This window comes from Canis aureus, chromosome 33 (assembly GCF_053574225.1).
Source record: "Canis aureus isolate CA01 chromosome 33, VMU_Caureus_v.1.0, whole genome shotgun sequence".
In the NCBI taxonomy this organism is placed as follows: domain Eukaryota; kingdom Metazoa; phylum Chordata; class Mammalia; order Carnivora; family Canidae; genus Canis; species Canis aureus.
The window spans coordinates 10,302,000-10,317,569 of record NC_135643.1 but is presented as its reverse complement, the minus strand read 5'-3'; the positions used below and the strand labels follow the sequence as shown (position 1 = coordinate 10,317,569).

Genomic DNA, 15,570 nt, shown 5'->3' with positions numbered 1-15,570 from the left:
AAAAAGCACATGGAAACCAATGAAAATGAAAACACAATGTCCCAACACCTTGGGATGCAGCAAAAGCAGGTGGGTCTATGAGGAAGTTTGTAGCAATACAAGCCTACCTCAAGAAGCAAAAAGAAATCTCAAATGAATAACCCAACTTTGCACATAAAGGAGCTAGAAAAAGAACAACAAACAAAACCCAAAACCAACAGTAGGAAGGAAAGAATAAAAATTAGAGTATAAATAAGTGACACAGAAACTAAAAACAAAACAAGACAAAACAAAACAAAACAATAGAACAGATCAATGAAACCAGGAGCTTATTCTTTGAAAAAATTAATAAAACTGATAAACTTCTAGCCAGATTTAGCAAGAAGAAAAGAGAAAGGACTCAAATAAAATCACAAATGAGAGAGGAGAAATAACAATTAACAGCACAGAAATACAATTAGAATATTATGAAAAACTAAATGCCAACAAATTGGACAACCTGCAAGAAATGGATAAATTCCTAGAAACTCCAAAACTGAAAGAGGAGGAAATAAAAAAATTTGAACAGACCAATAACCAGTAAAGAAATTATGTCAGTAATCAAAAAACTCCTGGGGCACCTCTGTGGCTCAGTAGATTAAGCATCTGACTCCTGATTTTGTCTAAGGTTATGATCTCAGGGTTGTGAGATTGAGCACCAAGCTGGGCTCCTTGCTAGGTAGGGAGTCTGCTTAAGATGCTCTCTCCCCCCTTTGCCATTTCTATATGCCAATAATTAGCAGAAAGAGAAATTAAGGAAACAAACCTATTTACAACTGCATTAAAAATAATATGATACCTAGAAAAAAACCTAACCAAAGAGGTGAAAGTCCTATACTCTGAAAACTATAAAGCATTGATGAAACCAATTAAGGATGACACAAAGAAATAGAGATTCCATGCTTACAGATTGGAAGAACAAATATTGTTAAAATGTCTATACTTCCCAAAGGCAATCTATACTTTTAATGCAATCCTTCTCAAAATACCAATAGCATTTTTCACATAACTAGAACAATCCTAAAATTTGTATCAAACCACAAAAGATCCTGAATAGCCAAAGCAATCCTGAAAAAGAAAATCAAAGCTAGGTGCCATGATTCAGACTTTATTACAAAACTATAGTGATCAAAACAGTATGGTACTGGCACAAAAAATAGACACATAGGTCAATTAAATAGAATAGAAAACCCAGAAATAAACCCACAATTATATGGCCAATTAATCTTTAACAAAGCAGGAAAGAATATCCAAAGGGAAAAAGACAGTCTCTTCAACAAATGGTGCTGGGAAAACTGGACAGCAACATGCAAAAGAATGAAGCTGGACCACTTTCTTACACCATACACAAAAATAAACTCAAAATGTGTTAAAGACCTAAATGTGAGACCTGAAACCATAAAAATCCTAGAGGAGAACACAGGCAATAACCTCTTTGACATTGGCCCTAGCAACATTTTTGTACATATGTATCTCAGACATTTTAACAAATCCTTTTTTTTTTTTTTAAGATTTATTTATTTATTTGAGAGAGAGAGAGAGAGTAAGAGAAAAGAGAAAGAACATGAAAAGGAGGGGCAGAGCAGAGGGAGAGAGAATTTCAAGCAGACTCTATGATGGCATGGAGCCTGACATGGGGCTTGGTCTCATGACCCCAAGATCATGACCTGAGCCAAAACCAAGAGTCAGATGCTTAACCGACTGCACCACCCAGATGCCACTCTACATATCTCTTGAGGCAAGGGAAACAAAAGCAAAAATAAACTATTGGGACTACATCAAAATAAAAAGTTTCCACATAGGGAAGGAAACAATCAACAGAAGCAAAAGCCTATCTATGGCGGTGCTAAATATTTTCTTCCATTCCATAGCGCTATATATATGTATCTATATGTATATATAGTGGAATATTTGCCATCAAAAAAATGAAATCTTGCCATTTGCAATGATGTGAAAGGAACTAGAGATTATCATGCTAAGCAAAACAAGTCCATCAGAGAAAGACAATTATATGATTTCACTCATATGTGAAATTTAAGAAACAAAATAGAGGATCATAGGGGAAGGGAGGGAAAAATAAAACAAGACGAAACCAGAGGGAGACAAACCATAAGAGACTCTTAATCATAGGAAACAAACTGAGGGTTGCAAGAAGGGAGGGGGGTGGAGGATGGGGTAACTGGGTGATGAGCATTAAGGAAAGCACACGAATGAGCACTGGGTGTTAAATAAGACTGATGAATCATTCACCTCTACCTCAGAAACTAATAATACACTATTTATTGATAAATTGAATTTGAATAAAAAATATTTACCAAAAAAAGAAATTCAGCACAATTCCTTCGAGATCAGTTCAATTTGTTTTATGTTTCAATAGTTTGTTGAATTTTACTGCTGAGTAGTATTCCTTGATATGAATGTACCACAACTGAACCATTCATTCACCTGTTGAAGAACATCTGTTTCTCCCCCAGTTTTTGGCTATTACAATTAAAACTTCTATGAATATTTGTACACACACACACACACACACAAAAAAAAACATGGAAAAAAGAAAAAAAGGAAAAGGTTTAAAAAGTAGGGGGATCCCTGGGTGGCTCAGCAGTTTGGCACCTGCCTTCGGCCCAGGGCGGGATCCTGGAGTCCTGGAATCGAGTCCTGGGATCGAGTCCCATGTCGGGCTCCTTTGCCTGGAGGCCTGCTTCTCCCTCTGCCTGTGTCTCTGCCTCTCTGTTTCTCTCTCTGTGTGTCTCTCATGAATAAATGAATAAAATCCTTTTAAAAAAAAGTAAATTATAAAGTATACATTATTTTTGCTGAACTGTACACTCCTGCCTAATTCATTTATAGAGAGATAGGACAGATGGAGATTGTTTTATGACTCTTAAATTCTCTGCTGTGCTTAACACAGTGTTAGGTGATTGTGAACTATTAACTTGAAATTCTATAATGATACCCAAAGCTTAGTGCTACTAGATTTCATTTCAAACAACAGTCAGACAAAGAAAATAAATCCTACTTGCAGAATACAACGCTGTATTAAGTCAATGTCCTAAATACTACCCTCCTCCTTTCCTTTACTCTTTTCACCCTTCTTTCTAGTTATTGAGAGAAAGAGAGGGTGACAGGGAGGAAAGACAGAGAGGAAGCTCCTGCCATCCTTAAAGACCATGCTTTATTCTAAAAATAAGAAACTATTGCCTATTGACTTGCCTCTTCCAATAAGCACTGTTTTGACAAAAGAATTGATCTGAGGGATCTACAAATTACAAAGCATTAAGTCAGTCAACTCTGGGACTAAATCATAGCAGACTTTTTAACTCCTCACCATTAAATCTGCTCATTCTGCCAGAATGTGTTGTTGAGGCACCTGGGTGGCTCAGTCAGTTAAGCATCTGCCTTTGGCTCAGGTCAAGATCCCAGAATCCTGGCATCCAGCCCTACATCAGGCTCCCTGCTCCGTGGAGAACCTGCTTCTCCTTCTCTGCGGCTCCCCTTGCTTGTGCTCCTCTCTCTCTCTCAGAAATAAATTTAAAAATCTTTTTTTTAAAAAAGTATGTGTTGTTGGGGCTCAGGAGAATAAGGCACTCTTGGCTATGTCTGGGATAACAGCCTAATGAAAGATGGAGGTAAGAAAATTAAAATAAAATAAATTCCTGTCACCTGAGATTTGAGTTTATTCAATTTCTTGTTCACCTGATACTTTTTCACACTTTTGTGGTGCGCAAAAGACGTTCAGCTTTCCAAAGTGCTAATTCTTGGATTTGGATAACCCAAGAATGAATTCTGGTAGCTGTTACAGCAGGGGCTAAAATGTGCAAATGCCTGCAGCAATTCACTCTCTGACTAAATTGTCAAACTTTTAAATTGTGTCCCCTTTGATCTTCCCTTCCTCCCCCATCCTCTCCCTACAGAGGCTCCTAGCACTGAATCTTTGTCAAAAGAGAAGATGCAGTCAGATTAGCAAACTATACCTTTCCAAAAGATTGCCACCTTTTTTGTGTTGCCTGTCATGTTTACTTCTTTATGTCATTCTTGTCTAATCCTTCCTGATTCTTTTCAGTTTGATTTAATGGAAATGTTCATATTTTAGGTTCATTAACAACTTAACAAAAGACATCACATTTGGTTAGTGATTGTGCTTTTAAAAAAAATCCAAATAACTACAGACTGTCACTGTCTCTAAATCAGGAGGAAAATAAGCACTTTGCAGAATATATAAGTACTTCAACTGGTAAGTTAGAATGTAGAATAAACTCTAGCGGAGAGACTTCACTAAACATGTTGCTGAAATACTGAAATGTGTACAAGGCAACACAGGGTAACACAAGGAATGCTGGGCCACAAAACATCACCTTAAAAGTATAAATAGTTAATAAATATTATTAAAATAGAATATATTATATAATAAACAAATCATGCAAAAGTTATTAAAATGTTAGAAAATATTTATTATTAAGCACCTGCCAAGAACCAGGCTCTATACCTCTGATTATTGTATTTTTTTAAATTTATTTTCATGATAGTCATACATAGAGAGAGAGAAAGGCAGAGACATAGGCAGAGGGAGAAACAGGCTCCATGCACCGGGAGCCCGACGTGGGATTCGATCCCGGGTCTCCAGGATCGCGCCCTGGGCCAAAGGCAGGCGCCAAACCGCTGCGCCACCCAGGGATCCCTGATTATTGTATTTAATCTCTGCACATCTGGCACTCACTGAGTGCTTACACTGTGCTAAGTCTTGGTATACCAAAATGAAAGACACAATCTTTGTCCTTCTGATGGTTCAGTCTAGAGAGGGGAAAATGACTAAACACAGTTGTCAAATGAGGTTCCATGGACCTATGCACACTTACAAAGGAATCTGAGAAAGGATGTACACCCATGATTGGAAGAATTGGAGATATTCACCAAATATCACTTTGTTAAAAAAAATTTTTTTTAAGGTATAGGGAACCCTAGCATTAAAGAACAAGAATTATCCTAGCCTCATCAATCAGACAACAAAAATATTGCTGATAGCCTCAGCAGACAACAAAAGGCATTCAAATCGGTAAAGCAGAAGTCAAACTCTCCCTCTTTGCAGATGACATGATACTATATATCGAAAACCCAAAGACTCCACCCCAAGATGGCTAGAACTCATACAGCAATTCAGCAATGTGGCAGGATACAAAATCAATGCCCAGAAATCAGTGGCATTTCTATACATTAACAATGAAATTGAAGAAAGAGAAATTAAGGATTCCTGGGTGGCTCAGCGGTTTGGGCACCTGCCTTCGGCCCAGGGTGGATCCTGGAGTCCCGGGATTGAGTCCCATATCAGGTTCCCTGCGTGGAGCCTGCTTCTCCTTCTGCCTGTGTCTCTGCCTCTCTCTCTCTCTCTGTGTGTGTGTGTGTCTCTCATGAATAAATTAATAAAAATCTTTAAAAAAAGAAAAGAAAGAGAAATTAAGGAGTCAATTCCATTTACAATTGCACCCAAAAGCATAAGATACCTAGGAATAACCTAACCAAAGAGGTAAAGGATCTATACCCTAAAAACCACAGAACACTAATGAAAGAAATTGAGGAAGACATAAAGAGATGGAAAAACATTCCATACTCATGGATCAGAAGAACAAGTATTGTGAAAATGTCTATGCTACCCAGGGCAGTCTACACGTTCAATGCGATCCCTATCAAAATACCATGGACTTTTTTCACAGAATTGGAACAAATAATCTTAAAATTTGTATGGAATAAGAAAAGACCCCAAATAGCCAGAGGAATGCTGGGGGCATCACAATGCCAGATTTCAAGCTGTATTACAAAGCTGTGATCATCAAGACAGCATGGTACTGGCACAAAAACAGACACATAGATCAATGGAACAGAATAGAGAACCCAGAAGCGGACCCTCAACTCTATGGTCAACTAATATTCGACAAAGCAGGAAAGACTCTCCACTGGAAAAAGGACAGTCTCTTCAATAAAGGGTGCTGGGAAAATTGGACAGCCACGTGCAGAAGAATGAAACTGGACCATTCTCTTACACCATACACAAAGATAAACTCTAAATGGTTGAAAGATCTAAATGTGAGACAAGAATCCATCAAAATCCTAGAGGAGAACACAGGCAACACCCTTTTTGAACTTGGCCACAGCAACTTCTTGCAAGATACATCTATGAAGGCAAGGGAAACAAAAGCAAAAATGAATGATTGGGACTTAAGATAAAAAGCTTCTGCACAGAAAAAAAAAAACAGTCAACAAAACTAAAAGACAACCTACAGAATGGGAGAAGATATTTGCAAATGACATATCAGCTAAAGGACTAGTATTCAAGAGCTATAAAGAACTTATCAAACTCAACACCCAAGAAACAAAAAATCCAGTCATGAAATGGGCAAAAGACATGAACAGAAATTTCTCCAAAGAAGACATAGACATGGCCAACAAGCATATGAGAAAATGCTCTGCATCACTTGCCATCAGGGAAATACAAATCAAAACCACAATGAGATCCCACCTCACACCAGTGAGAATGGGGAAAATTAACAAGACAGGAAACAACAAATGTTGGAGAGGATGTGGAGAAAGGGGAACCCTCTTGCACTGTTGGTGGGAATGTGAACTGGTGCAGCCACTCTGGAAAACTGTGTGGAGGTTCCTCAAAGAGTTAAAAATAGACCTGCCCTACGACCCGACCCAGCAATTGCACTACTGGGGTGTTTACTCCAAAGATACTGATGTAGGGGCAGCCTGGGTGGCTCAGTGCTTTAGCGCCACCTTCAGCCCAGGGCCTGATTCTGGAGACCTGGGATCAAGTCCCACGTCAGGCTCTCTTCATGGAGCCTGCTTCTCCCTCTGCCTGTGTCTCTGTCTCTGTCTCTCTGTGTCTTTCATGAATAAATAAATAAAATCTTAAAAAAAAAAGATACTGATGTAGTGAAACATCAGGACACCTGCACCTCAATGTTCATAGCAGCAATGTCTACAATAGCCAAACTGTGGAAAAAGTCTCATCCATTGACAGATGAATGGATAAAGAAGATATGTTCTATACATACAATGGAATATTACTCAGCCATGAGAATAAACAAATACCCACCGTTTGCTTAAAACTGGATGGAACTGGAGGGTATTATGCTGAGTGAAATAAGTCAATCAGAGGACAATCATCATATGGTTTCACTCATACATGGAATATAAGAAATAGTGAAAGGGATTATAAGGGAAAGGAGGGGAACTGAGTGGGAAAAATTAGAAAGGGAGACAAACCATGAGAGATTCCTAACTCTGGGAAACAAAGTGTTGTGGAAGGGGCGGTTGATGGGGAGATGGGGTAACTGGGTGACAGGCAATGAGGAGGGCAATTGATGGGATGAGCATTGGATGTTATACTATATGTTGGCAGATTGAATTTAAATTTTAAAATGAAAAAGAAAGAAAGAAAGAAAGAAAGAAAGAAAGAAAGAAAGAAAGAAAGAAAAAGAAAAAAGGAGATAGATAAAGAATTAGCCAGAAGATAAAATGCTTAGATAGGAACAAAAGAAAGAGGGAAGATTTTTCAGGCCAAGGAAGCAGGCGTACAAAGGCAGAGAATTATGAGAGAGCAATGCACATTTGTGGGAACTGAAAATGATTATTATTAAAGCACAGGCTAGAAGATGAGGGAGGAGGCATTAGGGCATTAGTGCAAGGTTTGGCGTGCCATACTAAAGAGTGTGGGCTTTTCCCCAGAGGCAGAGGGAGGACAATGGAATTTTTAAGCAGAGTAGCTGAGTAACTGTATTTTTAACCTAGAAATGATGATAATCATAGATATCCTTTATTGAGTGCTCTTGTGTGCCATTCACTTTAAATTATTTATTCTTTTTTTTTTTTTTAAAGACAGCTCCACATCCGATGTAGAGCTTGAAATCATGACCCTGAGATCAAGAGTCACATGCTCTATAGACTGAGCCAGCCAAGTGCCCCTATATTATTGATTCTTATTTAACAACCTTTACCATGTTGTAAGTAGGCATTATATCATCATTTTATAGATAAGTAATGCTCAGAAACTTTAAGAAACTTGCCCAAGTTTATCTGGCAGCTAAGGACCAAGGCTAAATTTTACAATGTTCTCACTTTCCTACCCTAGCTGTCAAAATAACTACTGTCATGTAGTTAGGAACAGGTGTTTTGGAGACCAACTGACTGGGCTTGAAATCCCTGCCACTTTACTTTCTGTGTGACTGTACAGCTTGTGCCTCATTTCATCATTCATAAAATGGGGATAATAAAATTCACCCAAAGTTAAATTAAGATAAATAAGATGGTACATAAAGCAGTTAGCACAAAGTCTAGCCCATAAAGTAATGCTAACCATCAGTAGAGATGGTACTAGACTAGTTGTTGTGCTTGGGCATATTTTATACTTCCATTTAAATCATTACAAGAACCAGACAAGGTGAGCATAATCATTTTATAATTAAAAAAAAAAAAAGAAATCTAAAACTTAGAGAAATTCAGTCACTTGCAAAAAAGACATATAACTAAATGCCAGAGCTGGTTCTGCTCCAAAGCCTATACTCTTTTTCATACTGCAGAGTATAGTGTACCATTAAAGGTCTCTTGTGCATTGTACAGGATAAATTAAAGAGATAAGATAGGAGGCAGGGGGTAAAATATTTTAGAGGTTTTGCATAAATCTAAGAGAAATATGTCAAGAGTCTAAATTAAGGAAGTGCTTATGTGGAGTAAAATAAGTCAGTTAAGAGATATTGTCACTAGGGTGACAGATTGAATGTTGAGAAGTAAAGGAGAGAGCTCAAGAGGATTTTCTGGTTTTTGGATTAGATCACAGGGTAGATGATAGCCCTGAGATAAGAATGGGAAAACTGGAATTGGAAATGTCTTGGATAATTTTTATTGAATGAATGAACAAATAAATAATTTCAATTTGGAATGTATTAAGTTCACTTATGTTCAACATCTAAAAAAGATAAGTAGTAGTCTAGGAAATATTGGACAGAATTCTGTGCTAAAGAGAAAGGAAATATAAATAGGTAGTCTAAATCATTGCATGTGTAAATGGCATTTCTAGAGAGACTAAAATAAAAATAGAAGAGGATCAATGATAGAACTTTGGAATTAGGGAAGAACCTTTTTTCCACTGGACTCAAGTTAAAATGTGGAGGGATTCCACTAGAATAGTGTTCTTGGCCTATTTCTCCACTTATTATATCCCACGGGGTGAGCTATAGGGAAGGAAGTGAGGATGTAACCTCCTCTTCTCTCTCTCTTTGACTATCAGCCTTTCTTCAAAGCATTCACTTTCCCTACTTCCCAAAGTCTCAAACTGTGACTAAGAAGGGGCGTTCAATTCTACGTCTAAGCATTTGGTGGCCCATTACAAATTTCCATTCAAAGCCACATTTTATGATTAGTTTTATCAGTGATAAAGGTGGGTCTTTATCTATATGTGTTTTGATTTTAAACTTTGGAAATGAAGAAAGAAGTGCTGTTTGTGGACTCTCTAAAACCCACATAGCTGGGAAACCCAAAACTAAAGCAGCCAGAAAAAGAAAAGAACACATGAGGAAGGAGAAGAATGTACAGTATGAAACATAGGAAGAAAACCAGGAGAGAATACTGTTATCAGAATCAAAGGAGGAAGACTCTTAAACAAAAAAGTGGAATGGCCAGTAGTGTCAAGTGCTATGAAGAGGTCAGGGAGTATAAGATCCAAAACTAGTCTACTCAACTTGGTAGTTGAGAAAAGGTTCAAGGGAATGACAGAAACAGAAATATCATAATATAGTGAATATAGTAGATAGGTTACACTGATGGTCCCAATTTTTTATGCATCCTTGTACTCCTGCCCTCTGGTCAGCATCCTACCCAAAATGATAGTTGGCCTGGCCAAGTGACTTGCTTTGCCCATTGCCACATTAGGAAATATGAATTAAGTAGAGGCTTTAAAAAATGCTTTCATGTTTCATCTTTCCCTCTTGAACCCTTCCCACCACTAGAGGAACATTTCCAGGTTAGCTGTCTAGAAAGATGTGAAACACTCATGTAGTCAAGTTGAGTTGTCCCACCCAAGGCCATCCTAGACCAACTAGCACTCAGGTCAGACCAAAAGCTGACTACCAACACCTGAGCAAGCTCAGTCAAGATCAGCCAAGTCCACAGCCCACAGCCTCATGAGTAATAATAAATGCTTGCCACCTCAAGCTACTACATTTTGCGGTGGTTATCAACAATTACAGTTAACCAGTATAGAATAAGGTACAAAAAAGTAAGCTATATTAGGTTTTTGTAATTATCTTATCTCAGAAACTTAACCAGCACAATTATCTTTCTTTTATTTCTGAGTCTTTTTAATTTCTTATATTTATAATACAATTCCCAAACCAGTCCCTCCTCATAGATTTGACAACCATTATAGACTGCTTTCTAGCTTCTCAAGCCAGCATTTCTTCCCTCTATTTCAGACTTTGACTATGTGCAATCCCTTGCCTTTTTCAACTTAGAATTAAAAAGGCATTTACAATCTGGACCTCTATCTCTGCCCCCACCCAAACTCTTCACTAGAGGATTGCATCAGAATATAAAAAACAAAAATCAAAACAAAATGACAGCTTCTCAACAGAGGTAATAGGGAGAAAATAGAAATGAGAGAAGACATAGATATGTTTGGTCCTGAGGGGGAAGGGAGGGAGGGGGCTGAATAGGCAGCATCAAACTTAATAGCATTTGGGATGATTAGTATCTAGCTTCTAGGAAAATTCATTCGTAGGAGGAGATAAGAGAGCAAGTTACCCAAGAAAAATGGGCCACACCTGAAATAGCTTTTGAGTAGCAGCAATAGAAAGAGAATTGCCCAGAAACACAGAAACATCAGTAAGTGAGCTACTGCAACTGGAGATGATGAGTCCACAGTAGAACAATCCACATACAAGTGTGACTTACAGCAATTTTGCCCCACAGGTGGTGAACCAATATCCTGCTGCAATTGGGAAAAGTGAACAATACAGGACTGTTGGCCAAGTAGCTGATGGTATTGGTGCAGATTATTAAAGTGATAGTCCTTAGAGTGTTTGGTTTCCTTGCAGGAATCATCACTCCCCTATTATACCACCTCCCCTTCTCATCAGTTATTCCTCTTCTTCCAGTTAACTCTTAGCCTTCTATTAGATTCTAGCATAAATATTTTACTGGAGATGCCTTCCCTGACCACACCAAATAGGCCAATCCTCTCCTCTTATACTTTCTTATATATGTCCTTTAGAGCACAATTGCATTCTAATCTTACAAGTTTAAGAAACTAAAAATATAATTTTTATTTGGATGATTCTTTTATCAGTGTCAGACTCCCCCAATTGACTATAAGTTTGTGGGACATATCTTTTTTCTGTTTTACTTCTCACCATTATATCTCCTATGTCTAACAAAGGGCCTTAGGCTTAGCAGGTGTTCAATATATAGTTTTTGAATAAGTAAATTGATGAATGATTAGAATGATATGTGAAAAAATTAATAAGAAAATAAACCAATAAACAAGGAAGAAACTGAACCAAAAGGAGTCAGGGAGCTTCAATGAGTTTCAAAAGCAGTTTCAAGAGCTTCATGGGAGATTTGAAGGATAGTAGGTGTTAGGAACTAAATTTTGTTCCTGCCTCCTCCACCCCAAATTCATATGTTGAAGCCCTAACTCTCAATATCCCTTGCAGAAAGGGCCTTTATGGAAGTAATTAAGTTTAAATGAGGTCAAAGGCAAGGCTCTAATCCACCAGGACTTGTATCCTTATAAGCAGAGGAAGAGACACCAGGGGTACATGAGCAAAGAGGAAAGGCCATGTGAAGGGATCCCTGGGTGGCTCAGCTGTTTAGCGCCTGCCTTCTGCCCAAGGCGTGATCCTGGAGCCCCAAGATTGAGTCCCACATTGGGCTCCTTGTATGGAACCTGCTTCTCCTTCTGCCTGTGTCTCTGCCTCAACCTCTCTCTGTGTTTCTCATGAATAAATACAATATTTTTTAAAAAAAGAAAGAAAGGCCATGTGAGGACACACAAGTAGGTGGCAATCTACAAGCCAGGAAGATAGGCCTCACCAGAAATCCACCCTATATGCTCTTTGATCTTGGACTTCCAGCCTCCAGAACTGTGAGAAAATGAATTTCTGTTGTTCAAGCTAGTCAGTCTATAGTATTTTGTTATGACAGCCCCAGAAGACTAATAGAGTAGGCTATAGATTTTAGATTCAGGAAGATGGTGTAGAGGAGGGGAAAAAAACTGAAACTTAATAGTTAGAGAAACAAATTAACACGACTGTATTTTAAATGAATAACCATGTCAAGTGTGGAGGGGATATCACACACAAGACAGGGGGTGAAGAACCAATCCAAGGAAACTTTGAGCACAGCATTTTGACTTTATACCCAAAATGTAGGGAACAAAAGAATTGCAAACAAATCTTGAACTCTTTCTGGTAGGTTTGTTTTTTATTGTAAAATTACTGCAGCAATTTTGAATCTATTCTGTGGGTATTATAAGACTGAGAAGATGAATAATGTGATGGTGTCACTGGGAGCCAGGTTCCATCTATGGAAAAGAAAAAGATAAAATTATGGAATAAAGTAACCAAAGAGAACCCTACAATTATCATCATAAAGATTCATTCAGACAAGAATTATGTATAGCTGCAAAAATCCAGGGTGGAAAGTTTGATAAGAAGCAGGATATGTACACAAACCCCAAAGTATTTCCCCACAGATTACTTAGTGGTTGAAAGAGGGAAATATTAACTATATAGTGGGAAAACCAGAAAACACTTTGATTAGGTGATCAAATTAACGTCATCAGTAAGGGGAAGGCAGACATTGTATGTGGTACCCTAAGAAAGACATATTGCTGATGTCATATAATCTGAAATCATCAGGAAACACCACACAAACCCAAAGTAATGAACATTCTAAAAAGTAGCTGTCTTGTATTCTTTGAAAATATCAGTATCATCAAAGATAAAGAAAAGCTGAGGGAATCTTTCATATTTGGATACTAAAGAAATAAGGCAACAAATTCCAATATGTGATCCTGAACTGAATCTCATATTAGAAGGGGAAAAAATGCTATAAAAGACATTATGAGGGCAATTGACAAATTGGATTATGGACTATAGACTGGATAAAAATATTGTTTCAATGTTAAATTTCCTGAATTTGACAACTCTACTATGATAATGTAAGAGAATATAATTTTCTTAGGAAATACACAATAAAATACTAAGAAGTCAAAGAAAATGACATTGCAACCTACTCACAAATGGTTTATAAAAATAAAATGACATATATATGGAAAGAATGAGAGACAATATAATAAAGCAAACATGGCAACGTGTTCAAAATTGTTAACTCTGGATAAAGCAAATATGGGAGCCCTCTATTATTATTTCAACCTTTTTGTATGTTTGAAATAATTTCAAAATAAGACAGATGAGAGCCTCAGCAGCTTGGCAGCCCCACGTCCCCTGACCTCATTTATTCCTAGCTACAGCTTCTGAGCCAGCACCATTTCAAGGGACATTGACACAGCAGCCAAGTTCATAGGGGCTGGGGCTGCCACTGTAGGGGTGGCTGGCTCTGGGGCTGGAACTGTGTTTGGGAGCCTCATCATTGGTTATGTCAGGAACCCCTCTGTGAAGCAACAGTTTCTTCTCCTACACCATTCTGGGCTTTGCCCTAACAGAGCCGTGAGGCTCTTTTGCCTGATAGTGGCCTTTCTCATCCTTTTTGCCACGTGAAAGAGCCGTCTCCACCTCCCATAGCTGTTTCTCCCATGTCTCATCGGCCTGTATGCTCCTTTTCCTATACCTACGTAGGCAGCCTGAAGAAAGTAGTTGGCTCAGGGTTTAACAGAGGGAAGACAAATAAATACTGTATTAATAAGGGGGGAGGGATAAGCATAGTAGGCCAGGTTTTCTACACCTACAAAGAGAATCCTACCTTTTTGAAGGGTTAAGTTTAATTAATGAGAGATTATTTAAAAACACACACACACACACAAATATCTTCCTGCTTTGATCTCCAGATCACCTGCAGAAAAGCACTGGCTTTGGGGACAAACAGGGACTAGAAACTAGGCCAGCTTCTTGCATACCAAGCCAGCTTCTTGGCACATTTCTTCTAGCTTTTCTACCCAGAGGCAGTCCCTCTTTACAATAGATCTTCCAGAAGTGGGTATTTTCTGCTAATTCTTATGCCCAAAGGAAGAAGGTGCCTTTTTCTAATTCGAACAATGACAGTTTATGTGCTATCAGCAACCTGCTGATTTTCAGCTGAGTTCTCTATCTCTTAATTGATTCCCAGCTTCAAAAGGAAAGCATTGTGTCACCTATTTAGTTCCTGCAATTCCGACACTACTATGTACCAGAAATTATGAGAGAGGTTGGGGGCAGGGGGAAGACAAGTATGACTTCAAAATGCTGTCTAGCTAAATTCCCCAGGTCCTCAAAACCACTGTTTATTTGGGTTTTGGTTAGTTTGTTTTTGCATTGAGAGAAAGATGTAGACTGGTTGCAAGAAATATCTACATTCTTGGCTCCCCTCTCATTGTCCTGAAGGTTCTTCCAGGCATGGGTGGAATGGTGTGGACCAGGGGCTAGAATAGGGCCCAGTGATCATTAGGATGATGGCACCGTGACCGATGAAAACAGACACAGACACAGGATACAAGTTCCTTAAAAGTAGGTGAACAGTAAAATTTACTTTACATACTGACAGCTACACATGACAGGAAAGACAGTGGCACAACCAAAGTGAAGGGCATATGCCCCTGCGTAACAGGCATCCACGAGGTTGAAGATTTAGCTGAGTATTTATTTGCTCAGGTTAAGATCCTGTTTTGTCCCTCTGAAAGTTCCTTCTTGTCATTGCCATGGAGCTTTGTCATATCCACCAACCCCCATCCACCCCAAACCCACCTCCAAGTCCTAGAGACTCTGCTTATGAATCCGCCTGCCCACCAGGGTTACTACAATAGTGGTTTACTGCACACTGGGAATGAAAAGTCAGTGTCCCCGTATAGTGACTCTCAGCAGCTCCGGCTCAGGACCGCCTAGGTCTACTGCCATCAGTCATGACTCCATATGCGAAGGGATGAGAAGAACTGGGAGATGGGCAGGGTACTAAGGCCAAAAACGGCAGGAAAGCTGAAGGTTATCAAATCCAAAGCAGCCAGAAGCAACTTTCAAAGTGGAGTCGAATCCCAGAATCCAGGACCAGATAAAAAGGAGCCTAAACTACATTCTGGGAACAAAGGAATAAGGAAAGGGAATACCAGAAAGAGGATCCTGAGCAACCACGTGGATTATGTAAAGACTGCAAAGAGAGCTTTTTAAATTTGCTTTTTTTATGCAAATACATTGCTGCAGTATAAGGGCTTAAGATTAAATGGACAAATAATAGCTTACTCTGACATCCCTCATAGATAACGCTCCGTTTTACTTTTTTTAAGATTTTATCTATTTATTTGAGAGAGGGAGAGAGCAGTAGAGAGAGAAGCATGAGTAGGGGGCACAGGGA

At 38.6% G+C, this 15,570-nt stretch overlaps 1 pseudogene; it reads left to right on the top strand.

Annotated features, from left to right (window-relative positions):
- The first annotated feature begins 3,641 nt into the window (after positions 1-3,641).
- Positions 3,642-13,790, top strand: LOC144303950 (ATP synthase F(0) complex subunit C2, mitochondrial pseudogene; annotated as a pseudogene).
- Positions 13,791-15,570: the final 1,780 nt, after the last annotated feature.